We start from the raw sequence: 17,886 nt of genomic DNA on the forward strand, positions 1-17,886 counted from the left end.
CCTCCAACTCCAACTACTACTACCAAATCCAACTACTCAGTGAGGAGTCTGCTTCTCCCTCTGCCTGCCACTCCCTCTGCTTGTGCTCTCTCCCCACTGACAAATAAAATCTAAAAAAATAAAATAAAATAAAAATGGTTATGTCAGCAGAATAGCATTAGGATAAAGGGTTAAGTGTAGGGGACTTAGTTATTTTATATATTACTTTTATAATTTGTATAAAATTATTACAGTACTGTTTAAAATAGAAAAACTGAAAGCACTATAAAAATTCTCTATGATAGACTATTATACAGCCATTGTAAGTATTTATAGTTTCAGCAACATTTTTTTTAAAAAGACTTTATTTATTTATTTGACACAGAAAGAGAGAGATAGCGAGAGAGGGAACACATGCCGGAGGAGTAGGAGAGAGAGAAGCAGGCTTCCCACCAAGCGGGAAGCCCAATGCAGGGCTCGATCCCAGGAGCCTGGGATCATAACCTGAGCCGAAGGCAGAAACTTAATAACTGAGCTACCCAGGGATCCCAACATTTTAAATTTATATGAATTTATACAATGGTAACTGGGAAGCAGAATACAAAATTATAGGTAATATATGACTTTGGACTATGCAAAATAGAAATATGTATAGGTACGGAACACTGAAAAGAAATACTAAATAAGTGATTTTCTCCAGATGGTGGGGTTATAGATAATTTTAGTTTTCTTGATTCTTTCCTGTATTTTTTCAATTTCCTACAATGAATATACATACTATTTTTCAATCAGATTCAAAAAACATTTTTGGTTTCCAGTGTATAATCAAAAGTTCACCCTTTCTGAGAAATATGTATAGGACTACACACAGGATTAGAGGAAAAGTAAGCAACCCACTAGAAAGACTGCACAAGATATATGCCTAAGAAAACCTTCATCTTTGGGGTGTAGAAAAGCTCAGCTGTCCCCCTAAAGGGACTATGCTGACCATTTCCTGCCTTCTTGCTTTTGGAGATGCTTTAGTAAACATAACTGAGGAATCAAATTATATTGAGATGCCTGACAAACCTTATACGCTAAGGACCCAGGACCACCACCTTCTCAACCCTTAAATCTAAGACCTTACACTTAAACAGATCAGGGTGCCTGGTTGGCACCGTCAGTTAAGCACCCAACTCTTGGTTTCGGCTCAGGCCCTGATCTTAGGGTCATGGGATCAAGCCTTGCAAGGAGCCCAAGCTTTGTGCAGAGTCTGCTTAAGATTCTTTCTACTTCTGCCCTTCCCCCCCAGTGTGCACAAGCATGTGCTCTCTCTCAAATAATTTTTTTTTTTTTTTTTTAAAGAAAGAAACCAGACTAAGACCTAAGTAACATGGATTGGATCATGTTATTCCTCACATCAAAAACATTCAGGGGGCCAAGCACTTGGGTGGCTCAGTTGGTTAAGCATCTGATTTTTTTTTTTTTTAATTTTTTATTTTTTATTTGACAGACAGATCACAAGTAGGCAGAGAGGCAGGCAGAGAGAGAGAGGAGGAGGAGGCAGGCTCCCTGCTAAACAGAGAGCCCGATTCGGAACTTGATTCCAGGACCCTGAGATCATGACCTGAGCTGAAGGCAGAGGCTTTAACCACTGAGCCACCCAGGCGTCCCAAGCATCTGATTCTTGATCTCAGCTCAGGTCTTGATGTCAGGGTCATGAGTTCAAGCCTTACATTGGGCTGGACACTGGGCCTGGAGCCTAGTTAAAAAACAAAACAGGGTGGCTCAGTCAGTTGAGCAACTGCCTTCAGCTTGGGTCATGATCCTAGGGTCCTGGAATGGAGCCCCAGATAGGGCTTCCTGCTCAGCAGGAAGTCTGGTTCTCCCTGTCCCTCTGCCCCTCCCCCAGCTACTACAGTGCTTTCTCTCTCATAAATAAATCTTAAAAATGGGGGTGGGGCACCTGGGTGGCTCAAGGGGTTAAGCCTCTGCCTTCGGCACAGGTCACAATCTCAGGGTCCTGGAATCGAGCCCCACATTGGGCTCTCTGCACAGCAGGAAGCCTGCTCCCCACCCCCTACTTGTGATCTCTGTCAAACAAATAAATAAAATCTTAAAAAAAAAAAAATTCAGGGTGTGTCTGGCTGGCTCAGTCAGAGGAGCCTATAACTCTTGATCTCTGGGTTGTGAGTTCGAGCACTATGCTGGGTGCAGAAATAACTAAAAAAAAATATAAACTTAAAAAAAAATCGGAAGGGGGCACCTGGGTGGCTCAGTGGGTTAAAGCCTCTGCCTTCGGCTCAGGTCATGATTCCAGGGTCCTGGGATCGAGCCCTACATCAGGCTCTCTGCTCAGCGGGGAGCCTGCTTCCCCTCCTCTCTCTCTGCCTGCCTCTCTGCCTACTTGTGATCTCTGTCTGTCAAATAAATAAATAAAATCTTTAAAAAAAAAAAAAAATCGGAGGGTTGCGGGGGGGGTGGGTAAGGAGAGGGTGGTTGGGTTATGGACACTGGAGAAGGTATGTGCTATGGTGAGTGCTGTAAAGTGTGTACACCTGGTGATTCACAGACCTGTGCCCCTGGGGCTAATAATACATTATATGTTAATAAAAAAATAAAAATTTATTAATAAATAAATAAAACTCAACAGCTAACTCCATTCAGAATAAAATCCATATCCCTTAACATGACACTTATAGTTAAGATCCAACCATCAAATTTCCTTTCCAGCCTACCTCCAGCTCCTAACTCTAAAATATCTTGTCTCAGGAATACTTCTCCCAAACATGCTCTGTGTATTTGCCCATGCTGTGACCTCCTCCGAAATGTTTTTTCTTTTAAACTTACTGAAGGCTTAAATTTACCTTTTATAACCTGGTTCAAATGCCTTCTCTCTTCAGAAGTTCTTCTTGTTCTCCCATTTTAAAAACAACTGTTCTCTCCTCTACATGTTCCCAGTATTGCCTGTTCCTCTACACACTTTATTCCATTCCTCTTTGGGTCTATGCTAGCCACAAATATGTTTCACTTGACTATGCTCCTGGAGAGCTGAAACCCCCTCATTCACCTACCAGCTCCATTTTAGCACAATGCTTGCACACAGTAGGTGCTAAATAATGTTGCCTGACTGAATGTCAACTGGCCCTAATGTAATGAATTCTTTCAGTAACGCAGCCAGTGAAGCCAAAGTGTCAATCCCTCTAATTTAAAGTCACCTACCTAGCATGAGTGACCAACAGAAAATGTCATAGGCCTGCCACTTTAAGGGGACTGGCAAACTGACTGTGTTTACACAATCCTAATTAAAACTAAAGGGCACTGAGGGAAAGAAGAGAAATAGGGAGATTAAGAGGTGTGGATTCTACAGGTCACCTCCTCCTCTGTTTGGAGCCCAAATCTCCCAGCCTAGGGCCTAGTGAGCTCACTAAGCAGCCTATTCTCTCCTTGGGGTCACTATAGGATCTAAGTGTCAAAAAGCAACTGATTAGGGCACTTTCTCTCCAGCAACTGGCTTTGCTCTTGGCCATTTAACTTCTAATTGTGGTTACCTGGGGCTTTTTCTAAATGAATCTCATTGCCCCAATCATTAAAAGAATCCCTTTAAAGAAAGACTTGAAATTAACCACAGCAGGGAACAAAGTCTCTAAATCTCCTAAATCACAATATCCACATTGTCCATTTGGATGAAATTCACCCCCAACTTCTTCAAACAAAAGGTCCTACCACCAAATGACTTCTATCAGGACCAGCATGTCCTGTGATTGTTTTTCAGGAGAAAGCTCCCAGTGCCTGCTTCCCATTAAACAGCTACTTCATGTTTGATCACTCAGCTATGACTGCCCGTAGAAAGCAAAATCACTGCAACTTAGGGGCTAAAAAGGAATTTCACTCCTACCCCCTAATCTAATAGTCAAGCAACTTAAAACAAGTAGATACTTTCTGACCTCAAATCTCCTTACACATACCTATTTTCAGATCTAGAACTCTTAGTATGTAACTTTTTCAATACCAAAATGAGGAAAACAAGGCCTTGAGTAAGAAAGAATTGCAAATGACCATATAGTGACTTAGTGACATAATCTTTTGACCACATTGCCTAATACCTTATTCTACTGACTAGTTATCAACAAGAACACCATTTCCAGGAACAGATTCCGGGGTACACCAATCAGCCTATTTCAAATGCATTCAAGATAGGCTCTCTGCTTTCCCTCTTTCTATCCCCTCTGCCCATTCTCACCCTTTCTCAAACCCAACTGCTGACCAAAAAAAAAAAAAAAGTGACTTGATATATAATTTTTCCCACAAAAAGACGAGCTACCAAACTATCTGGTTCAGCCCCACCATGCAACGGGTGCTGGCATGCTGGTGTGCAGTGGGTGCTACAGCCAGAAGAACCTTTGACTGAGTTTTCTGGAGATGACTGCTAACAACCCCTCAGCTACGGTGTCCTACAGCAGCACATTCCAATCCTTTTTGGTCCTCAAATCACATTTGTGATTTGCGAGGACTACGATGAGAAAGGCAAATTTTCTTACACTATCTAGTCACCATGGCCTAGAAGCAAGCAAAAATGCAGTGAGTATAAAGGAAGTGACACCTTTTTAAACAAACATTTCCAATCTTATTAAATCAAATGAAAACTGTAGTCAAAACAGTCTCTGCAGGAAGTTATTAACTTATTCTAACAATATTACCATCACTCAAAATATTTATAAAACACTCCTTTGGAAACTGCCTTTAAGATCTACGCCACATGAAGACACACACAAAAATTAAGTCTTACTGTTTACATGTCATTCTTCACCAAAAAATGTACTGCCTTGTTTCACTCTTTGGCTCACAGTATCTTTTGGCTGTCTCCTAAACCTGAATCCACTAAGCAAGAGTGATGATTTGCTACTTCTGAGGATATTCAAAAGATTGGCTTAGAAACCAAAAATATTCTGAGCATTGGCAGCCTCACCAGAATAAATACGAAGGCTGAGAACACAATTACTCTCAGGACAAACTTACAAATATTAAGTGTCCTGAAACTACAACTAAGGGGACAAGATATATGCAATATATGTCACATATTAATTGTATTACTTTACAATCACACATTATAAAATCATATATTTTGACCCTGGAAGGAATCTTCCAGATCATATAATCCAAACTTTTCATTTTTACGTATGAGATCACTCAGTGCACTGAGGTTAGGCAATTTGTCTCTGGTAACATAACTGGTTAGCAACAGTCAGGACTAGAAACCCAGTCACCCTAACTTCTAGCATAATCCATAAATATATACTAATCCATACTCCTCCCCCTTCTGTGTTCCTCACTGCTGTCTTTTATTTTATTTATTTATTTATTTTTACTGCTGCCTTTTAAAGTGAAAGGAAATAACTTGGGACACACAAATACATCACAATGGTTCTGAAACCAGTAGCTGAGAAATGATGGCTTAAGACCAGGATATCTTGGGATGCCTGGGTGGCTCAGTCAGTTAAGCCTCCACCTTCAGCTCAGGTCATGAACCCAGGGTCCTTGGATCCACATCCTTGGATCCACATCCCAAGCAAGGAGGGAGCTTGCTTCTCCCTCTGCCTGCTGCTCCCCCTGCTTGTGCTGTTTGTCTCTCTGACAAATGAATAAATAAAAACTTAAAAAAAAAAAAAAAAAAAAAAAAAGACCAGGATAGCTCTCTGTAATCACCCCTATGGGTATGAGCCATTGTTCAGTATGTAGCTCACAAGAGTTCTGGATAATCTACCTCAGAGCAGGGGTCAATGAAAACCTCTGGACACCTCCCCCCTCACCCCACAAATACACACATTAAAAATATGTCTGTTGAACCTCTCTTCCTGCCTCCTGCAGTAAGCCATGTGCTTCAAGTAACTGAAAGAACATTACTATGAAGAACATGAATCAGGGAAAAAATAGTAAAGCTTCTGTTCAGGAAAAAGCTGATCTATGAAAAACCAGACAGGGCAGGAACCATCTTGAACTTACCTCCTCGTAGACAGCTTCCTCAGGCCTGGACAAGAGATCCCTGGCAGTCTGACTTAGAATTAGCATCTAGCCAGGGAAGGGGCAAAGAGACAGGAATGCTTGTTCATTCTCCCATCCCACCCACTGTTGATCAGCTCAGCCTCATATCATCCTGGGCAGCTCCAGGGTTCTATAGATCAGACAGCAACCGGAAGGGAAGCCACACAGCCTAGGTCAACGGGGTGAGTCAGTCGCAGAGCAGGAACAGTCAGTGGAGCAGAAATTCTAGCCTCCTGTGGCAAGATTGCCAAACTAAACCACACCACAGCACACCACACCCCCACCCCCACTCCCTTTGGTCAGCACTGGGAAGGCTCTGCTCTATTAGGATTCTGGTCTCCAAACCAGAAAAGGTCCTTTCTTGGGAGGCTCCATACCATGATCATATCCAAGTGTTTCTCCTACTCAAAAACCTTCTATGGCTTTTTTCTGCCTAAAGCATCATACTTAAATTATCTGGCTTAACTTTTTAAATCCTCCATTATATGGCCTTAAGTCATTTATTCAACCTATTTCCCACTATTCCAGTGTATACTCTGAACTTATCAAGCCAGTCTTCCCACTTCTCTCTGCATTAGCCTCTCTCATTTCCATGCCTTCAGCTATCCAGCAGTGGTAAGTTCAAATACCTTCAGGAGTCAGACAGGTAAAAGATATGGATTCTCCAGTGGAGCATATGGCAAAAGCCCAAGTGTTATCCCCATCTAAAAGCATTCAAATGTTTTAATTCAAATATTTATGCAATACTTCACCTTGAGCATTACAATGACCTCTTAGATGGTTATTAATATTCTTTCTATCTTGCAAGTAAAGAAGCTTTCCCAAGGTTAGGCAGCTGGCAAAATGCTGGGCATCATCTCTGAATCGAAAGCAAGAGCTCTAAAGTATGAGGATTCCCAATAGTACAAATAACACAGAAGATACAGAGCTCTAAAACTCTGAAGAGGAGGGGTGCCAGGCTGGCTCAGTCAGTTACATGTCTGACTCTTGATTTTGGCTCAGGTCATGATCCCTCGTGAGACTGAGTCCCACATCAGGCTCCACCCTCAGCATGGAGTCAGCTTGGGATTCCCTCTCTTCTTCTGCCCCTCCCCCTAACTTGCACGCTCAATATCTTGCTCTCTAAAATAAATCAAATCTTTAAAAAATACATAAATAGGGGCCCCTGGATGGCTCAGTGGGTTAAAGCCCCTACCTTGGGCTCTGGTCATAATCCCAGGGTCCTGGGATCGAGCCCCGCATCAGGCTCTCTGCTCAGCAGGGAGCCTGCTTCTTCCTCTCTCTCTGCCTGCCTCTCTGCCTACTTGTGATCTCTGTCAAATAAATAAATAAAATCTAAAAAAATTTAAAAATTAAAAAATATATAAAAATAAAAAATACATAAATAGGGGCACCTGGGTGGCTCAGAGGCTTAAGCCTCTGCCTTCAGCTCAGGTCATGGTCACAGGGTCCTGGGATCAAGCCCTGCATTGGGCTCTCTGCTCAGCAGGGAGCTTGCTTCCCCCTCTCTCTGCCTGCCTCTCAGCCTACTTGTTATTTCTGTGTCAAATAAATAAGTAAAATCTTTTTTAAAAATACATAAAAACTCTGAAGAGGAAATTCATTTTCATGATATACAACCTTAATAGTGGGATAGGAAACCCAAATAGCAGCTTATCTAACCATACTCCAATTACCTCAAACTCTATCCACGTTTCTGCCAAAGTCCTTCCTAGTTATTCCAGGTCCTGCTGAGTTCCCTCTTCTCTCAGTTCCTGCTGGGCTTACAGACTACACAATCGTGTGCCAAATTATATATGGTCATGCAAAACTGAATACTGAGTCCATGTGTTAGTCTCTAATTCACTAATCACACTACTGCATTAACCTACATAGTTCTACTAAAAATCTTAACCTGAATCTAATCAGGAGAAAACAATCATACAAATCCAAATTAAGAAATATTCTGGGGGCACCTGGGTGGCTCAGTCGGTTAGGCATCTGGCTCTTGGTTTAGGCTCAGGTCATGATCTCAAAGTTGGGGGGTCAAGCCCAACATTGGGATCTGCACTCAGCATGGAGTCTGCTTTGGATTCTCTCTCTGTCAAATAAATAAATAAAATCTTTAAAAAAATATATTCTGCAGGAGCCTGGGTGGCTCAGTGGGTTAAGCCTCTCCCTTCGGCTCAGGTCATGATCTCAGGGTCCTGGGATCGAGTCCCGCATCGGGCTCTCTGCTCAACAGGGAGCCTGCTTCCTCCTCTCTCTCTCTCTCTCTCTCTGCCTGCCTTTCTGCCTACTTGTGATCTCTCTCTGTCAAATAAATAAATAAAATCTTAAAAAAAAAGAGTTAAAAAAAAATATATATATATATTCCGCAAAAGTATAACCTAAATTCTTCAAGGATGTCAATACTATGATAGAAAAAAAATTTAAGATTAAGAGATTAGAGAACTGTTCAACGGGCATGACAAAATCATGGCAACTAAATGTAAGCACGATCCTTCAATGAAGATTGATTTGAAAAAAGTCTATAAAAGACATCACTGGGAAAATTTGTGAAGTCTGAACAAGCACTATACATTGAATGTACTGAATCAATATTAAATTTCCTAAGTGCTAACTGTATTGTGGAAGACAGTCTTGTTTTTAAGAAACACTGCTGAAATATTTAGAATGAAGTAACATGATGTTCACATGTAACAGTCAAAAGTGTCAGAAAATGAAGGATAGAGACAAATGCAGCAAAGTGTTCACAATTGGTGAATCTAGGTGAACAGTGTATTTTTTATATTTTTCTTATAAAGTATCTATAGGTTTGAACTTATACAAGAGTGTATAAATATTTATTATTCCTATAAAGAATCTGTAGGTTTGAACAGCTGGTGAGGAAGAAATTACTGTATTACACCCTTCTTCGTATACTCAGCTCTTTGAGAGATAAAAGAGGCACCATAGGGGCGCCTGGGTGGCTCAGTGGGTTAAGCCACTGCCTTCGGCTCAGGTCATGATCTCAGGGTCCTGGGATCAAGCCCCGCATCGGGCTCTCTGCTCAGCAGGGAGCCTGCTTCCTCCTTTCTCTCTGCCTGCCTCTCTGCCTGCTTGTGATCTCTCTCTGTCAAATAAATAAATAAAATCTTTAAAAAAAAAAAATTAAAAAAAAAAAAAAAAAGAGGCACTCATTACTTATTTGCTCACTACCTAAGGCAACTGAGCTTTGGAGGTCAGCAGCCAACCAGAGTCAACTTTGCAATAGTTCATAAGGAGTACAGATGCAAACTCTAAGGGAACAAGAGTTTTCCCTCAAACTCACACCATCACACCACAGGAAGGATAGAAAAGGAGGTAATAAAAGCTATTATTACCTCACCCTTCACTGAGGCCATCCAGCAGTCAGAGACACTTGACAAAAGCCCACTTACAGGGCAGAATACAGTTACTACCCATACAAAGGACCAAGAGCTAGGGTTACATTGCATCCACCTTGCCACAGGGCACCAAAAACTTGACAGCGTGCAAAACAAGTGTCTCTGGCCAGTCACAGGAAGGCACCCAAGTGGTCAAATAAATACACCTGAAGTCTTTACTCCTCGCCATATAAAACAGTCCTCAGATGCAGTAAGGCAGAAGAAATCTGCAAGGCTGAATCACTGGCATTTCCTGCACTGGCTTCAAAGAAATCAGCCCTTAAATAGGACGGAAAGGGCAGCTGACACAGCTGTCAACAGAGGCCTCAACCCAGGAGCATGCTGTGCAATATGCTCTTTCCCTTCTACAGCCACCAGATCATTTTACTTCTGCCTAGTGGTCCCTTATTAGGGTGACTGACTGCCCAATGGCCAACCCTTAACCTTGACTCTCTCCTCCTCTCACTGACAGCCAAGATATTGCCCTTTCCAGATAGCTCCTCCACTAATTTAGCAGAAAGAATAATCAAGACTATTCCCTCCCGGGGCGCCTGGGTGGCTCAGTGGGTTAAAGCCTCTGCCTTCGACTGGGGTCGTGGTCTCAGGGTCCTGGGATCGAGCCCCGCATCGGGCTCTCTGCTCAGCGGGGAGCCTGCTTCCCTTCCTCTCTCTGCCTGCCTCTCTGCCTACTTGTGATCTCTGTCTGTCAAATAAATAAATAAAATCTAAAAAAAAAAAAAAAAAAAAAAAAAAAGACTATTCCCTCCCAAACTTCCATCAACTTAAGGTCTGTAGTGGTATAACATAGAGCTTGCTTCTCAAACCTATCATCTTTAGCATTTTTACCAAAGACAGAGTGAAAACATATAAATCCTGCTTGTCAACTTTGGAATTATAAACTATGAAGGACAGAAAATACAATATTTTTAGATTTGTTCTGGCAAAGATCTCAACACCAAAAGCAACCTTTCGTTACTAAAGCAAGCTCATACCAAGCTTTGTAACCAAGCTTTCATTACCAAAAGCAACACATTACAATTTAATGAGATTAAATATAAAGGCTTGCATTCACAGTAAAAGAAATCAGCCAAACTAATACAAGATGGTAGAGACCTGGTACAGCAGTTCATATTTAAAAGGCTGCCTTTGGGGTAGGGGAGGTAGCAGGCTGCCTCTAGTGGGAGGTGGAGGAGAGGTTGTTATGCTCTCAATGAACCATGAATGTAACAGAGCTACAGAAAACACAATGCAGGCTTGGGTTGTGTGACAACTCTGTGCTCCACCTTTTAAAGAGCAAAGTCAGAGTAAATGCAGTGAAGAATAACAACTGTGGTGAAAGGTCTAAAAGTCATATTGTAGCAAATGTGAGGGAAGAGCTACAGAAGTTTAGCAGTGAAAACGTGAAAACTTTTTTCAAATATATGCATGCTTGTCATGCACGTGAAGAGAAAAACCTATGTGTTCTCTTGCAAGAAAACGAAACCAGAACTACTGAGCAGAAATTATAGGAAGATAGATTTGGGTTGGACATGGGGAAAGACTTTCAGCATAATTAAGAAATTAAGAATGGGGGGCACCTGGGTGGCTCAGTGGGTTAAGCCTCTGCTTTCAGCTCAGGTCATCATCTCAGGGTCCTGGGATGGAGCCCTGCATCCATCGGGCTCCTGGGATGAAGCCTGCTTCCCCTTCTCTGCCTGCTTCTCTGCCTACTCGTGATCTCTGTCAAAATAAATTTAAAAAAAAAATAAAAAAAAAAAAAAGAAATTAAGAATGGGGATTATAAAGACAACTATCATATGATCTCCTTAATATGAGGAAGTGGAGATGCAACGTAGGGGGTTTGGGGGGTAGGAAAAGAATAAATGAAACAAGATGGTATTGGGAGGGAGACAAACCATAAGAGACACTTAATCTCACAAAACAAACTGAGGGTTGCGGGAGGGAGGGGGGGGTAGGGAGAGGGTGGTGGGGTTATGGACACTGGGGAAGGTATGTGCTATGGTGAGTGCTGTGAAGTGTGTAAACCTGGCGATTCACAGACCTGTGCCCCTGGGGCTAATAATACATTATGTGTTAATAAAAAATAAAAAAAATTAATAAAAATAAAATAAAATAAAATGAATGGGGGTTATAGAACCCAGAATGCTTGGATCAGAACACCAACTCCACTACTTACAAACTGTATGACTTTGAGTAGATTACTTGACTTATTTGTGGCTCAGTTTATTTGCCTGTTAAAGGAACAGTAATAATGGTAGTATTTACCTTAAAGAACTTTGGGAAGCAGTTCATGCAAGGTGCTTAGAATAGTGCCTGGCTCAGAGTATATACTGAGAAAAAGAAAAAGAAAAAAAAAAAAAAAGAACGTAGCTATTGCTGTGACTGTTGATATGACAAATCAGATAACCTGAAAATCTTCCTACTAAATACACCTGGAAATGGTTGGGGAAATACAATAAACGTCCTTTTAGATTAAGCCAGTTAAGTTATCGTCTCTCCGCTCCACCTACCCTGTTATACTCTGCTCTGTGACATTGGGGCTTGGACTCTGCCAACCCCATTTCACCTTTGCCAGCTGGCTCATAGTTAGGCTCTGTCAATAGGAGGTGCTAAAGGGAAAATGGAAAGCAGGAACTTCCTCCTTCCTACAGCGTGCTGTTTCTTGACAACAGCAGTTGGTTCCTTCCCACATCTTTCTGAACTCCCAGAACCAGCCTCTTGACACCCCTCCGAGGCAACAGCACCAGCTGGGCAGAGCTCAAGCAAACCTGGCTCCTCCAGGCCCTTCCCGGGAACACCTGAGAAACCAGCAGCACCAGGCAACACCCCGTCTGCAGAGAATCAGGGCGTAGTCCTCCAGATCCCTTCAGACTTCTATGCTCTGATAATTCCAACTGTTCCTCCCTTTGTTTCTGTCTTAGATGAGGTAGCTGTTTAATGCAGTTACTACATCAAACTCAACTTTAAGATTCCCTTTTGCTTGTTCAGCCCTCCCACAAAGGTTTAAACTAATTCCATTTACTGAGTTCACTCTTAAAATAGCTATGTGTGGTTTCTACTTTCCTGCTTGGATCCTAACTGACACACAGATACACTGACCTCACAAGAAAGTAAGGGAAATTCCAGGAACAGTGTGACCTGACAGCATAGTTGTGCTAGCCGTGTAAAGAATTTATAACCTCCTCATTGTCCAAGAGACAGATTTTGAGCCTACTAAGAACAACTGATATCCTTGTATTAAGGCTGAGGCAGTCAATAAAAAAACCAGGAAAAAAAAAATCTGTCCACAGGGAAATAGGGAAGCTTATCTTGTTCACCTAGTGAAGTAGGACGAAAAACCCTCCTAGGAATTCAAAACCATAGTTGTTTTGTGGCCTAAGCTTGTGGCCTGGAAATCTGTATTACATACATTGGTCCCAGGCTGGGAATAGCCTTGAGTGTCCAACAGAAGCAATAACAAAGTTCTCCAGGAGATACAATGAATGGCCAATAAATATGTGAAAAAATGTTCACCATCATCGGTTAACAGGAAAATGCAAATTAAAACCACAATGAGATACTACTACACCTCCATGAGAATAGCATATATTAAAAGGCCAACAATACCAAGTCTGGGTAAGAATATGAAGCTGGGGGCTCCTGGGTGGCTCATTCAGTTTAGCATCTGTCTCAGGTCATGATCTCAGGGTGGTGATATCCAGCCCTGTACTTGCTAAATCAGCTTGAGATTTTTCTTCCCCTCTCCCTTTGCCCCTCTCCCTGCTCAAGCATGATCACGTGCACGCACATGCTCTCTCTCAATAAATATATAAATAAATACAATCTTAAAAAAAAGGGAATATGAAGCAAATGGAGCTCTCACATACTATTAAAATGGTACTATCACTTTGGAAAACTGGCAATTTCTTAAAAAGTTAAATACAACTGCCATACAACCCAGTCATTCCACTCTGAAAAGAAAAAAATATACAAATGCTCAAAGATTTGTACATGATTGCTCATAGCAATTTAATCACAAGAGCTAAAACCTGGAAACAAACCAGAAGTCCAACAACAGAGAATAATAAAATTACATGATATAACCATACAACAGAATACTATGTAGCAACAGAAAGCCACAAATTACTGATATATGCAACTAAATGGATAAATCTCATATGTATTATGCTATGTGAAAGAAACCAGGCCCAAGAATATGCACTATATGATTTAACTTACATGAAATTCTAGGAAATGCAAATTAACAATAGTTCCTGAGAGGGGCACCTGGGTGGCTCATTCGTTAAGCACCTGCCTTTGGCTCAGGTCAGGATCCCAGTCTTAAGATGGAGCCCCATGTCGGGTTCCCTGCTCAGCGTGGAGTCTGCTTCTTCCTCTCCTTCTGCCCCTCCCCCTACTCCTACTCTCTCTCAAATAAAATCTCAAAAAAAAAGTTCCTGAGCCAAGGTGAAGGGAAATATGGACTGCAAAGAAACATGCAGAAACTCTGAGGAGTGACAGAGCAGCTCTGTATTTTGATTGTGGCAGCTTTTTATAGGTATATACATCTGTCAAAACACTTTTTACTTTAAACATAGCTTAATGTACATAAATTATGCCTAAGCAAAGTTGACTTAAAAGAAGATTGTGATCTGTCAAATAAATAAATAAAATCTTAAAAAAAAAAAAAAGAAAATTGGGAAAAAAAGAAAGAAACAAAGAAAGAAAATAAACTGCTCTTGGTAGAACTGACCTCGACCCAAGCTACACAGGACTACCACAGACAATGCCCCTTTGAATGTGACCTTACAATCCAAAACTACTACCTACCTGTGGAAACTATTCATTACGGGCAAGAATCAGTTAAAACAAATCCCTATAAACTTCAGAAAAACATGATAGAGACTATAAGTTTATCTAAAATTATTATATCAGTTGAGGGGCGCCTGGGTGGCTCAGTGGGTTAAAGCCTCTGCCTTCAGCTCAGGTCATGATCCCAGGGTCCTGGGATGGAGCCCCGCATCGGGCTCTCTGCTCCACGGGGAGCCTGCTTCCTCCTCTCTCTCTGCCTGCCTCTCTGCCTACTTGTGATCTCTTTCTGTCAAATAAATAAATAAAATCTTAAAAATAAATAAATAAAATAAAATTATTATACGAGTTGAAAACATGAGATAAAAACAAGATACCATGGAAAACAAAGAAGCATATTTAACAGTGAACTAGATAGTACTTCTAAAAATGAAAAAGTTAGCTAATGAAGATAAGAACTCAGGGCACCTGGGTGGCTCAATCAGCTGAGCAACTAACTGGCTCTCAGCTCAGGTCTTGATCTCAGGGTCATGAGATTGAGCTCTCATCAAGCTCTGCACTGGGCATGGAGCCTGCTTAAGATTCTCTCTCCCCCTCTCCCTCTGCCCCTCCAGCCCTAAACACACACAAACATACATACACAAAGTAAATTAGTTCAAGCTGAAAAGTAAATTAGTAGGCTAGGAGATAGATTTAAAGAAATTACCAGGGGCGCCTGGGTGGCTCAGTGGGTTAAAGCCTCTGCCTTCAGCTCGGGTCATGATCCCAGGGTCCTGGGATGGAGTCCCGCATTGGGCTCTCTGCTCAGCAGGGAGCCTGCTTCCTCCCTTCTCACTCTCTGCCTGCCTCTCTGCCTACTTGTGATCTGTCTGTCAAAAAAATAAATAAAATCCTTTAAAAAATTAATAAATGGGGCGCCTGGGTGGCTCAGTGGGTTAAGCCGCTGCCTTCGGCTCGAGTCATGATCTCAGAATCCTGGGATCGAGCCCCGCATCCGGCTCTCTGCTCAGCAGGAAGCCTGCTTCCTCCTCTCTCTCTGCCTGCCTCTCTGCCTACTTGTGATCTCTCTGTCAAACAAATAAATAAAATCTTTAAAAAAAATAAAAAATAAAAAATTAATAAATAAATAAATTACCAGAGGTAACACAGAAGGAGATGGAAATCATGAAAGATAAGAAGAGATGTGGAGGACAGAATAAAAAAGTCCAACATAAGTTAAATATGGGATCTGAGAGAGGTACTATTTAAAAAGGGAATGACTACAAACTTTTTACAAAATTTATGCAAGGTATGAAATCTCAGATTGAGGAACCACTATAAGTTCCCAGTAGGATACAATTAAATCCACAGCATGTAATGAAACTGCAGAACACAAACAAAAAGATCTTTAAAACTACCAGAGAAGGGGCGCCTGGGTGGCTCAGTCATTAAGCATCTGCCTTCGGTTCAGGTCATGATCCCAGGGTCCTGGGATGGAGCCCTGCATCAGGCTCCCTGCTCAGAGGGAAGCCTGCTTCTCCCTCTCCCACTCCCCCTGCTTGTGTTCCCTCTCTCACTGACTCTCTCTGTCAAATTAAAAACAAAACAAAACAAACAAACAAAAAAAAAAACTTTAAAAACTACCAGAGAAAAATGCAGGTTACCTGCAACAAAATGATAGTTAAATTGTGAGCACAGTTCTCAAAAGTAACAACAAAAAGCCAGAATTTCAGTAAAATAACATATTCAAAGTGCTGAGAGAAAATAATTGGAAGCTTAGTACCCAGCTAAACTATCAAGACTGAAGAGGAAAAAAAAAGATGTTTCCACACAGAGTGTTTAACACTAACTGACCCCTCACTGAAGAAAACATCTGAAGGATATATTCATCTATTTAACACAAAAGGAATAAAATGCAAGAAAGAATGGTGAAAAAACAAACAGTAAGCATAGAAGGATAAAATGAAAATAATCAATGACAGCACAAAACATAATACTGTTAGAATACAATAACAATTATTACTTAGAATTGTTCAATATTGAAATGGACTGCCTTTGGGAGTGGTCCCATCTTTGGAAGTGCTTATTTTGAGTTCAGACAACACCTTTTGATATGTTCAGTAGAACAGTGGGTAAGAAGCTGAAATAAATGACCCCCAACATACTTACTGACCATCGGGTGTTATCAATCAGACACAGCTGTCAACATATTCTCCAATCAGCCCTGTTTAGCCACCTGTGGCAGGGCTTTTCACCATCCTAACAGTCTTAGAACTCAACTACTAGTTCAAGGCATTCTTCTCACTCTCATATTCCATAAATAAAAGAGAATATTCTAAATAGAAATGTTTTTATATGAGCTTTCAGGTAAGATCTCCTAGCTTTGGGGGAGCATAGCTCTGGCATTAGATTAAGAATCAATCATTAAAATTAGTCATCATTTGCTTGAACTTGGGCCAAGAAAAGAGTACTTTGGAAGCTTTTACATAGAATTATGTGCTTCTTCCTCTACAAGGAGAACTATTCAGGAACAGAGAGGGAGGGAACACATATACTCATCCCTGCTGATGGAATGCTACCTTACTTGGTCTGAATGTTCCCTCTGGGTTCCCATATATTCACAGCAGTAAAGATCTTCACAAGGTAGCCCTAATCCCCTTATCATCAAGGTTTCTGCCCATCACAGAATAACAGTTTCAAGAACTTTGGAAATATGGGACCAGGAAACAGACACTAGAGAGAGGGAAACACGGATTAAAGGGAGTAACTATCACAGTTTTAGAAGGCAGTTCCATTCCAGGCAAAAAGATAGAATACAGAGGTTCAAAAGCCATTTAATGGAGATGGGCTCCTATTTCTTTTCAGTCCATGAAAGCTCATTCATTTCAAAGCATACATTAAGAGCCAGGACATGTTTCACTCATACCTGCCTAGGCATCAGGATAGGGGACAAAAGACACTGTCTATCTAGAAGGACAAACATGCAGACACTCTTCCCATACCAGATGAGCAGCACTCCCCTGGGGCGTAAGCAAGAGAGGACACCCAGAGGAGGCAGCATGAAGCCAGTTATGCTCTTTCCCACCCACAACCTTCACACAGTAACTTACAGTCATGTATTTGTACACTCCAAGATGCTTCCATGAAACAACTTAACTGATTTGACCCTCAGAACCACCCCCAAAAGTAGGTAAGGCAGGTGAGTTATTGTTAACGTATGCGAAGTGGGGCTCAAAATAAATCAGGTGACCCGTCCAAGAAAACGCGCACCCCTTACCCCCCACTCCTTATTTAACCCAACCATGCACTAGCTATGTAATCCTAACCAAGTAAACATTATAAAATACCTCCGCTTCCCCATCTGTAATAAAGGATAATAGGACAATTAGGAATGTTTAAAAAATGATCCACGTCAAGGGTGTGGTACAATGCCTGAAACGTAGCGGGTACTACGTTTACTACTAGTATTACTACTGCTATTGTTAACAATAATAGGCGGAGACTTTCCTGGGACCTCTGGGTCACAAGCATTTCACGAACACGCACTAGCCGCCCCCTTCCCTCCCCGCGCCCGGGTCGTAGACACAATTCCACAGACACGCCCCCAAACAGACCCTCCCCCTAGGCACGCCGGCACCTCCCCCACACCGGACATGCCCCCCTCCTCACAAACCTTACCCCCGATAGATTCTCCCCAGTCAGAGTAGGTTATGAAGGAGGCCTTCCGCTCGCA

General features: G+C 41.7%; 1 protein-coding gene across 1 annotated transcript in view; it reads right to left on the reverse strand.

The window, feature by feature from the left end:
• The window catches only part of LOC111159647 (nuclear mitotic apparatus protein 1), a 76,105-nt gene extending 58,246 nt beyond the window's left edge, over positions 1-17,859 (reverse strand). The window contains exon 1 of the mRNA XM_022522200.1: positions 17,832-17,859. The gene's annotated coding sequence lies outside the window, so the exon portion shown is untranslated. The remainder of the gene's footprint in view (positions 1-17,831) is intronic.
• Between the last annotated feature and the right edge of the window lie 27 nt (positions 17,860-17,886).

Source organism: Enhydra lutris, unplaced genomic scaffold (genome assembly GCF_002288905.1).
Source record: "Enhydra lutris kenyoni isolate GAN:26980312 unplaced genomic scaffold, ASM228890v2 scaffoldscaffold68, whole genome shotgun sequence".
In the NCBI taxonomy this organism is placed as follows: Eukaryota; Metazoa; Chordata; class Mammalia; order Carnivora; family Mustelidae; genus Enhydra; species Enhydra lutris.